Source organism: Etheostoma spectabile, chromosome 23 (genome assembly GCF_008692095.1).
Source record: "Etheostoma spectabile isolate EspeVRDwgs_2016 chromosome 23, UIUC_Espe_1.0, whole genome shotgun sequence".
Classification (NCBI taxonomy): Eukaryota; Metazoa; Chordata; class Actinopteri; order Perciformes; family Percidae; genus Etheostoma; species Etheostoma spectabile.
The window spans coordinates 21,944,040-21,958,725 of record NC_045755.1 but is presented as its reverse complement, the minus strand read 5'-3'; positions in this window follow the sequence as shown (position 1 = coordinate 21,958,725).

Here is a 14,686-nt window from a genome sequence, read left to right as displayed (position 1 = left end):
AAAAGAGGGACATCTGGCAAAATTTTCGACGGCAACGGTGCAACCCCAGAAGTGGAAGATCATATAGACCAAGGTTGGGTTGATTTCCAGCTCCACTGCCAGCCGCTCTACACACATTGGTCTGGGTGATATGTGGAGTCCTTGAAAGTTGGATCCATCCTTGAGTCCCATTTAACTGTGACAGGAAAATATTAAGGAGCAGAGGGCATCTATTACACCCCATGAGAATGTCTCTAAATTTACAAAGCTCAGTGGTACTGTACTTACCATTAGTGGTGAAAGACCTTCTTGAGTCAGTACTGCACCATAATAATAGAATTCAGTAAAATCAGTGAATTAGGACTAGGTCTCGTTTGGAAAAAAAAGTGATTCTAAAGTGTGTATTTGAACAATAAGTGAGGACCATTACAAATCTCTCCAGACATTAGATGCCAGCTTTCAGTGTTCTTTTTTATATGTATTTTTTATTGGAAACCAGAGATGCAAAGTACAGATAAACAGTAGGTTCCAGTGCTTTTCTTATTGTGGTTTTCATTTCAAGTCAAATAACCTTTTTAAAGTTCTAGATATCATTTTAGACCTATTTCAAAACTTATAATTAAGATGATGAGGTGAAACTGTCTAAATTAAAATCGTAATACAAATCGACTCTGCGTCCATGTATCATGAAAGAATTGAATTGGGTCAAAAGCATACCAGCCCAAATGCACATATGAGTGGTCTGTCCCAATCCTTTAAGATACATATCCTCTTTATTAAGGAAACAACTGGATGGTTGGACTGGACGCACCGTTTATGCTTCACATACACCAGGTCTTACGTTGTAGCCCCGAAACCAGATACAGTTTACAGTTTCATAAATCAGATTTGCAAGCTCACAAATCTCTCTTTTAGCACTTAAATCTGCACTCATATTAGTCTTTTAACCGATAGAGACAAAACCTTGGGTAGCCATTAAACAATGCCTCTACTGTATGGCCCTAACTTTATCAACCATGCTCGTCTCATAATGGCTGCATTTATAATTTTACAAAACAATCATCTCCTTAGCACCCGCTTCATGTAGCACTTTAATTGCCTGAGCCTTGTTAATCACTTGTGTGATTGTGTATTACGTGCTAGTCTTTCCGCTGCTTTGAGCGCCTGTCTTCCATGCTGTATCCCTGAGGGTCTTGTCAAGTGCAGGCGTCCCTGTGCTCTTCATGGCTGAGTGTCACTGTAATCGCCCTTTCCTCTAATGGCCTATTCAACCTATAACACCATGGGTAATATTTCACAGGCTCTATGCTCGGGGTGGCAGGCAATGGCAGTCGTAACGAGTGCCATCGCCATTTAATGGCAATCAACCAGCCTGCTGTAATTACAGATGAAGCCATCTATAATTCCCTGTGCCTCCGTGCTGGGGCCAGTGACCGTGCAGTGGCCTTGGCTGGAATAAAATCCCCCGCAGAGCGACTCTATGTGGAAATCAGTTGCAGTGGTGTATTTCTCAAACCAAGGGGAGCTGTGATTACTGTAGATGAAGCGGTTTACTGCTAGAAATGGTTTGTTTCTCTACCCCTTTTAAAATGATTTTTATAACGATGAGTCTAATCTCCAAAGACTCTTTACATTTCATATTATGCAAATGTACAAATACACCTTTGCACATCTGCAACAAAGTATTTCCTGATTGAAATTAGCCTGATTTCTTTACTTATACAGTAACCACAAAATTTAGTTTAGTTTAGTTTAATTTTATTTCTGTGTCATGGCAAACAATTGGCCCATCCCACTTGGGATTACAAGATAAGATACCACAAATGTATTTAGCAAATGTCTTCCAGCTGAGTGTGAAGTGGCTGGGATGAGGATCAGCACCTCTAAAGGCCATGGTTCTCAGCAGGAAACCGATGGAGTGCTTTCTTCAGGTAGGGAGTGAGTCCTTACCCCATTGAAGGAGTTTAAATACCTTGGGGTCTTGTTCGTGAGTGAGGGGACCATGGAGCGTGAGATTGGTCAGAGAATCGGAGCAGCTGGTGCGGTATTACATTCCGTTTATCGCACCGTTGTGACGAAAAGGGAGCTGAGCCAGAAGGCAAAGCTCTCGATCTACCGGGCAATTTTTGTTCCTACCCTCACCTATGGTCATGAAGGCTGGGTCATGACCGAAAGAACGAGATCCAGGGTACAAGCGGCCGAAATGGGTTTCCTAGGAGGGTGTCTGGCGTCTCCCTTAGAGATAGGGTGAGAAGCTCAGTCATCCGAGAGGAGCTCGGAGTAGAGCCGCTGCTCCTTCGCGTCGAAAGGAGCCAGTTGAGGTGGTTCGGGCATCTGGTAAGGATGCCTCCTGGGTGCCTCCCCAGGGAGGTGTTCCAGGCACGTCCAGCTGGGAGGAGGTCTTGGGGAAGACCCAGGACTAGGTGGAGAGAGTATATCTCCAACCTGGCCTAGGAACGCCTCGGGATCTCCAGTCAGAGCTGGTAGATGTGGCTCGAGAAGGGGAAGTTTGGGGTCCCCTACAGGAACTGCTGCCCCCGCCACCCGATACCGGATAAGGGGATGAAGATGAGATGAGATGTTTCTTCCAGTCGCATATGCAAATCATTCGGAAAAATACATGAATACAAGTATATATATATCGTCCTGTTTCAACAGTAAAAGGTAAATAAAACACCAGATCTAAACTGAGCACATAGAGATCTCGGCTTTTTAGACAAATTATAACATAATTACATAATAATAACATAATTCTCTTTGCCATATTCAGATTTTATCATCACAAAAGTACGCAATTTTGGCTTAGGCCATATATCATCGGCCTGTTGCTCTTTGTCTTTAGCAAACACAGATTCTTTAAACAAACCAATATTCAGTTTTTTATTACTACACCAAAGCCAAAGTTGAAAAACAATTTGCATAAATCTTTAGACCAGAACTAACAATGTGTTTATCCCAGAGAAAGGTTTTTTCTCGTCATCCTATTTTCGTCCATATCTAATAAACAATTCTGTTCCCATCCCATGTTTCCCACTATAGCCAATGTTGGTGATTATTTGTGCACACCCAGAAAATATCTTACTTATCTTCTATTCATTCATTCATTCGTATTTATTATACAGGAAAGTTAGAAAAAGTAACATTACATCACAATGGAAAAACGGGCCTCACTCCGTTTAAAAACTGGTTTTCAGCAGGTTCCAGCACGTCAGAACAGACATTGATACAAGACATCGATATGGAAAGATAAAATTTAGACAACTATAACAACAATACAGTTACATAAGGACAAAGACATTTATACATGACATCAGCTGGGCTGGACAGATACGGACAGTGCAAACAAGGCTTGGACAATACATGAGCAAATTAATTAATGCGTGCAAGTGTAACTGTTAAGAAGGAGCTGTTTGTATGCCTTTTTGAAATATGTGATGGATGACAGTGTTCTGATGTAATACGGAATGTCATTCCAAATCTTGGTATATATATAAAAAACTGATTTCTGACCAAAGTTGTTTTTGTATGGGGGAACTGGAATAAGTGCCTGTGAGACCGACCTAGTGAGGCGACCTGATCTAACGTGTGTCGGAAAAAATGCAGCAAGTGCTGGTAAAGTAGTATTTTGAATCTGAAAATAAAATGCAATTGCTTGGCTGTTTATAAAGTTTTCATAAGTCAAAGCCTTAGAGCGTTCAAGTGCAATACAATGGTGAGACCACTTTGGAAGGTTACTGTGGATCTTGAGAGCTCGAAGGTATAGTCGTGCTATTGGTTCAATGATTTCCTTTCTGGTAAGTGAGCAAATAGGAAGACAGTACGACATAGTAGAAAACACAATTGCATGTAAGTACACTCACCTTAAGGATTATTAGGAACACCTGTTCAATTTCTCATTAATGCAATTATCTAATCAACCAATCACATCGCAGTTGCTTCAATGCTTTTAGGGGTGTGGTCCTGGTCAAGTCAATCTCCTGAACTCCAAACTGAATGTCAGAATGGGAAAGAAAGGTGATTTAAGCAATTTTGAGCGTGGCATGGTTGTTGGTGCCAGACGGGCCAGTCTGAGTATTTCACAATCTGCTCCTGTCCGTCTTCCCTGACCGCTCCTCGACACACCATCACCTGAGCTCCGTCAAGCCTGGATTTCTTCAACCCGTGGGCTCTTCCTGTTTTATCAATAAATCCTGCCTGATCTCCCTACTCCGGTGTCCGCACCTGAATCATTCCTGTGTACCATAACAGATAGAAGAGCAACTTTGACTGAAAAAAACACTTGTTACAACCGAGGTATGCAGCAAAGCATTTGTGAAGCCACAACACGCACAACCTTGAGGCGGATGGGCTACAACAGCAGAAGACCCCACCGGGTACCACTCATCTCCACTACAAATAGGAAAAAGAGGCTACAATTTGCAAGAGCTCACCAAAATTGGAAAGTTGAAGACTGGAAAAATGTTGCCTGGTCTGATGAGTCTCGATTTCTGTTGAGACATTCAGATGGTAGAGTCAGACTTTGGCGTAAACAGAATGAGAACATGGATCCATCATGCCTTGTTACCACTGTGCAGGCTGGTGGTGGTGTAATGGTGTGGGGGATGTTTTCTTGGCACACTTTAGGCTCCTTAGTGCCAATTGGGCATCGTTTAAATGCCACAGCCTACCTGAGCATTGTTTCTGACCATGTCCATCCCTTTATGGCCACCATGTACCCATCCTCTAATGGCTACTTCCAGCAGGATAATGCACCATGTCACAAAGCTCGAATCATTTCAAATTGGTTTCTTGAACATGACAATGAGTTCACTGTACTAAAATGGCCCCCACAGTCACCAGATCTCAACCCAATAGAGCGTCTTTGGGATGTGGTGGAATGGGAGCTTCGTGCCCTGGATGTGCATCCCACAAATCTCCATCAACTGCAAGATGCTATCCTATCAATATGGGCCAACATTTCTAAAGAAGGCTTTCAGCACCTTGTTGAATCAATGCTACGTAGAATTAAGGCAGTTCTGAAGGCGAAGGGGGGTCAAACTCAGCATTAGTATGGTGTTCCTAATAATCCTTTAGGTGAGTGTAGGTTTCAGAAACAGAAGAAGAAAGATATGATCTGATCTTATTATAAACATGTAGTTTCTGATTCAACTTTTTTGTTAAATTAGACACATGTTCCCGGTATGTAACTGGTATGTATTTTGCACCAAATCACAATTAGATATATTTCTAACTTCTCTAACCCCACAATATAATCACAATGCAGAGTTAGGATGCATGTAGGGTGTAGACGCTTAGTTCAGGGAAGCGTTTTGGGAAGGAGGACTGGTTCTCCACATTGTGTGTAAGTCATGTTAATATGTTTATCAGAAGGTCTTGTACACAGAGTCTCATACTGCACAGGTATTTCAGCAAATCTGTGGGATCATGGTTGATATTGCAGAAATTAAATCAGGATTTAGGGCCCCATTAAACATCAAAAAGATTTGTAATTACTTAAAAAAAAGAGATGGTACAGATTGCGTCGCTACAAGAGACCCATCTAGATGACAATGAACATCTAAAGTTAAAAAGAGAGTGGCCGGGTTATGTTTAATATTCGTCTTTCACAAGTAATAGCAAGGGTGTGGCCATCCTAGTCCAAAAATCTCTGCTTTAGTTAGGGCTGACACATCAGGCAGATATGATTAAATGGACATTCTTTGGGGAAGCTGTCTCCTATTTAAATGTGTATGCCCCCCCGGTTTGTCCCTCAGATTTCTACACTAAGGTATTTTGTTTGGTCTCTGAGTGGATTGTTGAGTCTTCAATGATAGCTGTTGCCTAAACCTGTACTTAGATAGCTCTAGTAAAACTGTACAGTCTAATATGGGGCAAGGTCAATCTCTCCTTGGCTGCTGCATGGATGACTATTTTTTTTTTCTCTAAAAATGCCCTTCAGAGGGTTATTTCTTGCTCCATTGGCAATATAGTTATTAGCGATCACTTGCCACTGTTTTTAGTCATGTCCGGGAGGGCTCAAAGCATTAGAGGGCAAAGGCACTTTCCTAACCATTTACTTAAAAATCCCAATTATAAAACATAATTCAGTGAACATTATTACTGAGAACAGTACCCCAGATGTATCTCCCAGTTTACTTTGAGAAACTGCTAAGGCCGTTATTCGGGTCTCTACTATATCATTTTCTGTAAGTCTTAAGAAAAAACAGAGAGCAGAACAACAGCTTCTTGAGGAGCAATTAAACAAACTGCATGGAGAATTTATCCTTAAGCCTTCGGAAGGCCTGAGGCTCCAAATTGACACTATTACAGCAGCTCTGGACACTGTTCTATCTAAAGAGGTTTAGAAATCCATTCTGTTTGGTAAGCATAAGATATATGAATTTGGTACCAAGCCAAGCAAATATCTAGCCAATTTGATTAAGGGAAACGCTGGCTCCCAGGCTATTCCAGTTGTAAAGAACAGTGCTGTTACAAGAGTCCATAACAAAGATATTGAAAAGCAGATTAAGTTGTTCATAAGCCTATAAGCATAGTCTTGTATTTTGTGTTAATTCTTCCGAGCAAGTCTTAAGGCAGTAAATGTAACACAGCTAATCTAGATAACGTTTACAATCGCGAGACTTGTGATTCAGTTCTACTAGTTGTACGGCACTCATGGCTCCCTGCATGGACATTTCTAAAACGCTGTCTGTGTCTGAGCTAGAGGCCAAAACAACACAGTGTATCATCCAGAAAATCGGCTGTGATTGTAAACTAACATGTACCGGAGCAAGTAAAGTTTGTAAAGAAGATCCCTTGTCGAGTCTCGTAATATACCCACGCACCTCCATCCCACCGGAAGGTAAAGCATGACAATATAAATAATTAATTTCTTGATTTCTATGAACAATTCTTAATCAGATTACAGTCCTGGGACAGCCTCTGAGACTCAGAAAGAGAGGCTTATGACCCGTAAGGAAAGGCTATCAGTGACTTACAAAATAACAAGGGCCCAGAACCTGATGGGCTGACCACTGAATTTTATAAAGCTTTTGGAGACCTGTTGGTTGACCCTCTTCTTAATATGCTATTGAATTCCTTTGATTCTGGGACTCTATTTGACACTATGATGGATGCAAACATTTCCCTAATTCTGTAACAGGAAAATCTGCAGATGAATCCGCCTCCTACAGACCAATTCACCTGCTGGACATAGACTGAAAATTATTGTTAGTAGAGATGAGCCGGAGATTCCGCTGAAAGCACTTTTGCCGAATAAGTATTATACGAGTAATACGAGTCAATATCTATGCTCGGATTGAATAAAAATCCTGATTGGGTGGCGGACCGTGTCTGCGTTCTGTAATAGGCTGGTCATCACAGCGCCCTCCCCCTACACACACACGCTCTGCCCCCTCACACACAGATCACTGAGAAGTGAACAGCTCTCTCCCTCTCTCTCTCCCGCTCCCTCAGTCACTGAGGTCCGCGGGTCTTTTCCGTTAACATTTAGGGTTTCTTCAGCTTCAGGTTTGTTTTTTGCTTCGGTTTGTAGTCCTTACATAGTAACCAGTAGATTTCTGGTAAACATAGGGTTTGTTCAGACATGCTGCTTAGAATGCAACTCGCGTTGCGTCTCTGCTGTCTGAGTTTTTTTTTTTTTCTAATTTAGTCAATCTATTTGATCCGTAGAACACAGTCCCCCCATCCCCTCCCTCTCTTTCTTTCTCTCTCTCTTTCTCTCTCTCTCTCTCTCTCTCTCTCTCTTTCTCTCTCTCTCTCTGTGTCTCTCTCCTATCTCACTCACTCACACACACACACACACACACACACACCACACACACACACACACACACACACACACACACACACATACCTGGTGTGGAAATAAAAAAAAGAACCAAAAACAAAAAAAATCACGCTGATCATAAAAAATTTAAAGTTAAAAAAATAAAGTTATGCTGAGTATGAAAACTCTTGTTCATTTCATTTTACTTCATGATTGCAACCGCATGTGTTGTATTCATTGTTGCAAAACTTCTTCTGTATATAGTTTGTTTGTTACCATGACAACAGCATTGATCTGAAGCTCAATGCGGATGCTGTCATGTAAATAGTTTTCTAATCAGCAATAAATATAACAATTTCTGATCAACCCATATCAATTGCATGCTTAAAATAACATACCGGCTAAAGCCCCACCCATTTCAAGACAACCCAACCCACTTCTGGGTTAAATCTGACCACTTCCGGGTTATGCCCAGATAATGCTGTACTTGCTCATCCATAATTATTAGATTATTTTTTATATTATAATCATACAGAGGGTGTCCTTCCAAATTTAATTTCAGTGGAACAAACTGGGTTCATTTTGGGTTGTAACACACGCAATAATGTAAGGAGACTATTGAACCTCATACAGTATGGTTCAACGTCAAAGGCCAAATCTCTCGTCATCTCCCTTGACACAAAAAAGGCCTTTGACAGGATTTAATGGCTCTACCCAAATATAACCTTGGTGACAATTTTTATAAAGTGGATATTTCTTCTAAATGCTGCCCCTCTATGTTACTACAAATGGCCTGAGGTCTTCCCCGTTCTCGGTAGGACAGGACACTAAATGCCTCGCCACTTTAATTCGCCCTCACCTTGGAACCCCTCGCAGAGGCCATTAGATCTGATCCTTTGGTGACAGGCCCCATGTCTCATAAAATCTCACTCTATTGTGATGATGTCCTCCTTTACTTAAGCAGTTCTGAATCTTTTATCACACAGGGTGTTGACATAATTAATTCCTTTGGCTGATTTTCAGGTTACAAAATTAACTACTCTAAATCTGCAGCTATGCCCCTCCCTTCTCATGTATCTTGGTCTCTGTAATGCTCTTGCTTTTTCTGCTGGGCATACACATTCCTCCCTTACTCTCAGGCCTCTACAAAGCCAATTTTGTACCTGCAATTAGTAAGATTAGCGAAGACCTGGTCCGATGGACAGCTTTGCCACTGTCTCTCTTAGGTGGGGTGAATCTTATCAGAATGGCTATACTTCCCCGGTTACTCTATCCTTTCCAAATCCCAGCCCTGTTAACGTGAAAATCCTTTTCTGTTTGTAACAGAACTTTGACTTCCTTTCTCTGGAGGAATAAGCGAGCCAGGTTGAAACTCACTATGCTACAGCGCCCCCTCGAGGAAGGGGGCTCGGCAAAACTGGATTTTTGACACTATCAGTAAGCATCTCTTTGCACCTATATTTGGCATTGGTTTGACCAGGGTGCCAAATCCACCTGGCTTGGTTTGGAGGCTGCCCCAGTGGCCCCTATTCCTTTGCACCATATATATTATATGCATCTAAGAGGTGGCTCGCCTTAACTTTGGAAACATTATTTTAAAGTACAAAAGAATCTTTGGTGTTGGATTGATCAATATTGAAATCAATCAATATAAATAAATAAGGTATCTGTTGTATAATTGTGTTGCAAAGTGGGATGTAATCAATGACAAAACGATGCCACGTTCCCCCCCATAGCAAATATTTATTTTTCGCTGTATTAATGTTCAGAATATTGAGTACAATAACTTGAGGCATTTGTTAACAATGTTGTCATCTTTCAGAAAACAACCAGTTTCAGAGAGTATTCTTCCAGTTTCTGGCAGTGTGGAGCTGCTATAGCAGACAGCACACAGGATATTCAAAGCACAAACTATCTTAACAAATGCAGGAATCAGCTCTGGAGGGACGCCCGTATTTCAAACAGCTTATGGTGAATAATTCCTCCTGGCAGTTTCCCTTGTAGATCAGCAGGAAGTTGTGAGAGAAGAGAGATGGAGGGAGCAGGTGTTTTATTATTCTCTGATGATTCATGGAGAGCGTTGAATATCTGATGTGGTGATTATAGAGGCTGTGAGTACAGACAAGAGCTTGATAAGGAAAGGCAGCCTCGCAGGGCGACCTGGTTACAGGGCAACAGGTGTATCTTTCCGCCAGCTGAAGGGAAATGCAAGGCTGACCAACCTTGGGAGGGAACAGTGCCAAACAGAAGCAGAGCAGGGTTTCTCTAATGATGATGCTGATGAGGAAAGCTGGGAGGAGAGCAACAGGCCAGATGGGGAAAGTGTAAGGAGATGAAAGGAGGGGAGAAGAGTGTTGAAGGCTTTTGGTCTGCACTTTCATCTCTTCCTCCACCCAGTCTCTGTCTCCTGCTCTTTCATCTGAGTATTCTGACTTCCCCCCGTCTTCCTCTCTCCTTCCTTGTACACCTACTACTAGCCTACCTAACACCTAAACCTACCTTAAAAGGGTAGGCCTAACCCTAGCCTAGCCTAACCCTACCTTACCTAAGACCAGCTACCTAACTACATACAGGTAAAAGCCAGTAAATTAGAATATTTTGAAAAACTTGATTTATTTCAGTAATTGCATTCAAAAGGTGTAACTTGTACATTATATTTATTCATTGCACACAGACTGATGCATTCAAATGTTTATTTCATTTAATTGATGATTTGATGATTTGAAGTGGCAACAAATGAAAATCCAAAATTCCGTGTGTCACAAAATTAGAATATTGTGTAAGGGTTAAATTTTGAAGACACCTGTTGCCACAAACTAATCAGCTGATTAACTCAAAACACCTGCAAAGGGCTTTAAATGGTCTCTCAGTCCAGTTCTGAAGCCTACACAAACATGGGGAAGACTTCAGATTTGACAGCTGTCCAAAGGCGACCATCGACACATTGCACAAGGAGGGAAAGACACAAAGGTTATTGCTGAAGAGGCTGGCTGTTCTCAGAGCTCTGTGTCCAAACACATTAATAGAGAGGCAAAGGGAAGGAAAAACTGTGGTCAGAAAAAGTGTACAAGCGATAGGGATCACCGCGCCCTAGTCAAGATTGTGAAAAAAAACCCATTCAAAAATGTGGGGGAGATTCACAAGGAGTGGACAGCTGCTGGAGTCAGTGCTTCAAGATCCACCACCAAGAGACGCTTGAAAGACATGGGTTTCAACTGCCGCATACCTCGTGTCAAGCCACTGTTGACCAAGAAACAGCGCGAAAAGCGTCTCACCTGGGCTAAGGAAAAAAAGAGCTGGACTGCTGCTGAGTGGTCCAAAGTCATGTTTTCTGACGAAAGCAAATTTTGCATTTCCTTTGGAAATCGAGGTCCCAGAGTCTGGAGGAAGACAGGAGAGGCACAGGATCCACTTTGCCTGAAGTCTAGTGTAAAGTTTCCACCATCAGTGATGGTTTGGGGTGCCATGTCATCTGCTGGTGTCGGTCCACTCTGTTTCCTGAGATCCAGGGTCAACGCAGCCGTCTACCAGCAAGTTTTAGAGCACTTCATGCTTCCTGCTGCTGACCTGCTCCATGGAGATGGAGATTTCAGGTTCCAACAGGACTTGGCGCCTGCACACAGCGCAAAATCTACCCGTGCCTGGTTTACGGACCATGGTATTTCTGTTCTAAATTGGCCAGCCAACTCCCCTGACCTTAGCCCCATAGAAAATCTGTGGGGTATTGTGAAAAGGAAGATGCAGAATGCCAGACCCAAAAACGCAGAAGAGTTGAAGGCCACTATCAGAGCAACCTGGGCTCTCATAACACCTGAGCAGTGCCAGAAACTCATCGACTCCATGCCACGCCGCATTAATGCAGTAATTGAGGCAAAAGGAGCTCCACCAAGTATTGAGTATTGTACATGCTCATATTTTTCATTTTCATACTTTTCAGTTGGCCAACATTTCTAAAAACTCCCTTTTTTGTATTAGCCTTAAGTAATATTCTAATTTTGTGACACACGGAATTTTGGATTTTCATTTGTTGCCACTTCAAATCATCAAAATTAAATGAAATAAACATTTGAATGCATCAGTCTGTGTGCAATGAATAAATATAATGTACAAGTTACACCTTTTGAATGCAATTACTGAAATAAATCAAGTTTTTCAAAATATTCTAATTTACTGGCTTTCACCTGTAGCTCCATTACCTGTAACATCCATTTTAAGATAACACTTTGATTATAAGCCCCTGGACTTGTCCTCATGAGAAAAATGACTGCCTCTGTTATTTGTTTAAACACTTAAAATAACTTGTGTTGACCTTTTCAAGAAATGTGTTTTGATTGAAAACAAGGCCATTTTACCAGAATCATGATTGTATTGAAAGTCATTGGAAAGAAACAACTGAGCACAAATTACTTGCTTCTGTACAAGTTGCAAATACACTGAACAAAATTATAATATATTGTTTTTGCCCCAATTTTTCATGAGCTGAATTTAAAGATCTAAGACTTTTTCTATGAACACAAAAAACTTATTTCTCACAAATATGGTTCACAAATCTGTCTAAATCTGTGTTAGTGAGCACTTCTCCTTTGCCGAGATAATCCATCCACCTCACGGTGTGGCAACAAGATACTGATTAGACAGCATGATTATTGCACAGGTGTGCCTTACGCTGGCCACAATAAAAGGCCACTCTAAAATACACAGTTTTACTGTTGGGGGGGGGGGGGGTCCGGGGTGGTCCAAAAACAGTCAGTATCTGGTGTTAGGGTTAGGGTTATGGTTCATCCATGAAGTAAACCCCTCTCCAAAGTGCCAGACTCCATCGAAAGTGAGCATTTCCCTCTCAACGACAAACTGCAGTCAGGTCGAGAGAGAGAGAGAGAGAGAGGAGGGGGGGGGGGGGGGGGGGGATGAACTCTAACCCTAACCATAACCCTAACCATAATAAATTTGTGAACAATATTTGAGAGAAATAAGCCTTTTGTGTACGTAGAAAAAGTCTTGTATCTTTAAGTTCAGCAACTGACAAAGGGGAGCAAAACAAAAAGTGATGCGTTCATGCTAGCTGCAACTGTATGGTTGGTACATAGCGGAAAGTGGGCTTGCAGAGTCCCGACGCCGACCGACAACGCTGGAAAGCGGACCCGGAGCAGAGGTTGCTTCCTACAGTGTGGAAACCAAAGCTAGTAGGCCTGACTCCGGAAATTGATATAGTGACTGGGTGTATCAGTTTAACACAGCACAACACCTCTAAATAGGATACATAGATAGACTCATCCAGGCCATTGTAGGTCTCACTCTCACGTTAAATGCACAAATGCAGGGAAAGGAGACAATATCATTAATGTTACAAGCTAGGTTAGCTTGATAGAAACTATGTTTGGTTCTTCTACGAGCCCTACTGTGGCAGCTTCATCATCCTCCTGTAATAAAAATGAACAACTTTTGTGTTTTACTTTAACCCATTATGAAAAAACCTGTGGAGTATTAGGAGTACAACTGCATGGAGGTCTTTCCAAGGCTCCACCAGGCATATTACACTATCAGTAGCTGGTAGAAGATGCAGAAGATTACCCAGAAGAGTGCCTCACCTAATTTGAATTTTGTTTTCACAATATTGTGCAGGCCACCTCACAATTTTTCAAATATGTAACTCTGAGTCAACTTGAAGTAGAGAGCAATGTCTGAAGGACAACTTGGAATCTGAAGTAGCAGCAGTCACTTGTATAGAATTGTACTGCTACAAGAAAATCAGTGACTAAGATGGATGGGTGAGTGCCACTGAGCTAACACTGGCAAAAAAAGATAAACATATGTCATTCATTTCAATATGTATCCTGTTGTGTAGGCCCATGTGTCCTGGGGGGGTGGTTGGGTCAGATGAGCTTCATTCAGAGATGCCTCAAGCAATTCTTATTTTTTTGTCACATGACTGTTGCAGAGACTGGAGGGCAAAACACACTGGGAATTCCATAGAGCAAATTTTAATTTTTTATATCCCACAAGTGTTTAGATCCCCTCTCAAAAGAGAAAAACAAAACAAAGATATGTGTATAAATTGCAAGTTTTAGGCACATTTGACCCATGTACAGCACCAACTGCGGTGACTCAGTCGTTAGGTTTGTGTATTTCAACTAGCCAACGCGCTAGCCAGCTTGCTACGCTGCTCATCAACTCCACGTTAATTACATGACGTCGTAACTTTTGCCACTGCTCATTTTTATAAAAGGACGGCGCAAGAAAACATGTCTTTGTTTACATGGTAAAATGTGCTGTTGGATTGCGTTTCATATAGCAATAGAAAAGGATGGCTTGCTAGTGCGCTAACGTTATCTACGCTAGCTAACACCGGCTGTCAGTAACAAACATCTATGATCCAATGTCTTTTTGATAATCTACACGTTTTCTGCCTTTCTAAAATGAGCAGTAAAAGTTACTATAATCTGTTCAAGGAGTCGAGAACAGACAGCATTCGCTATCTAATAAATGATAAGTTATCTACTTCCACTTTAAAACCAGCTACGGTTACGTTTCTGCCACAGCTGTCCACTACTTTAGCGATGTTTAGCTACATAATGTTAACAATAGGCCAAATTATGTGTAGAATCCAGGTCAGAACAGAGGGAAGTATAAAGGAGCAGAGCGGACGTAGTAACGCTGAGCGCAAAAGGTATTTAAATTAAACAAGCTGGTTTGGCCATGGAGATGGGAGATTCGGTTAGCATGACCACAGTCTTTAGTTGCATTGGTGGTGAGTTCAGTGTCAGTTGTCATTGTTTAGTGTAAAAGAGGCAAAGAAGCTCTACAATATAGAGCTTGTCGTAGTCCCACAGTCAGAGACGCAGGTAATTAGGAGCTGTGTCACTTTCATCTGTCAGTTTGCTGTAAGAAAGAAGGTCAATTTGTTTTCAGCGTGAGCAGCTGTTGCGTGCCGTAGTGCCA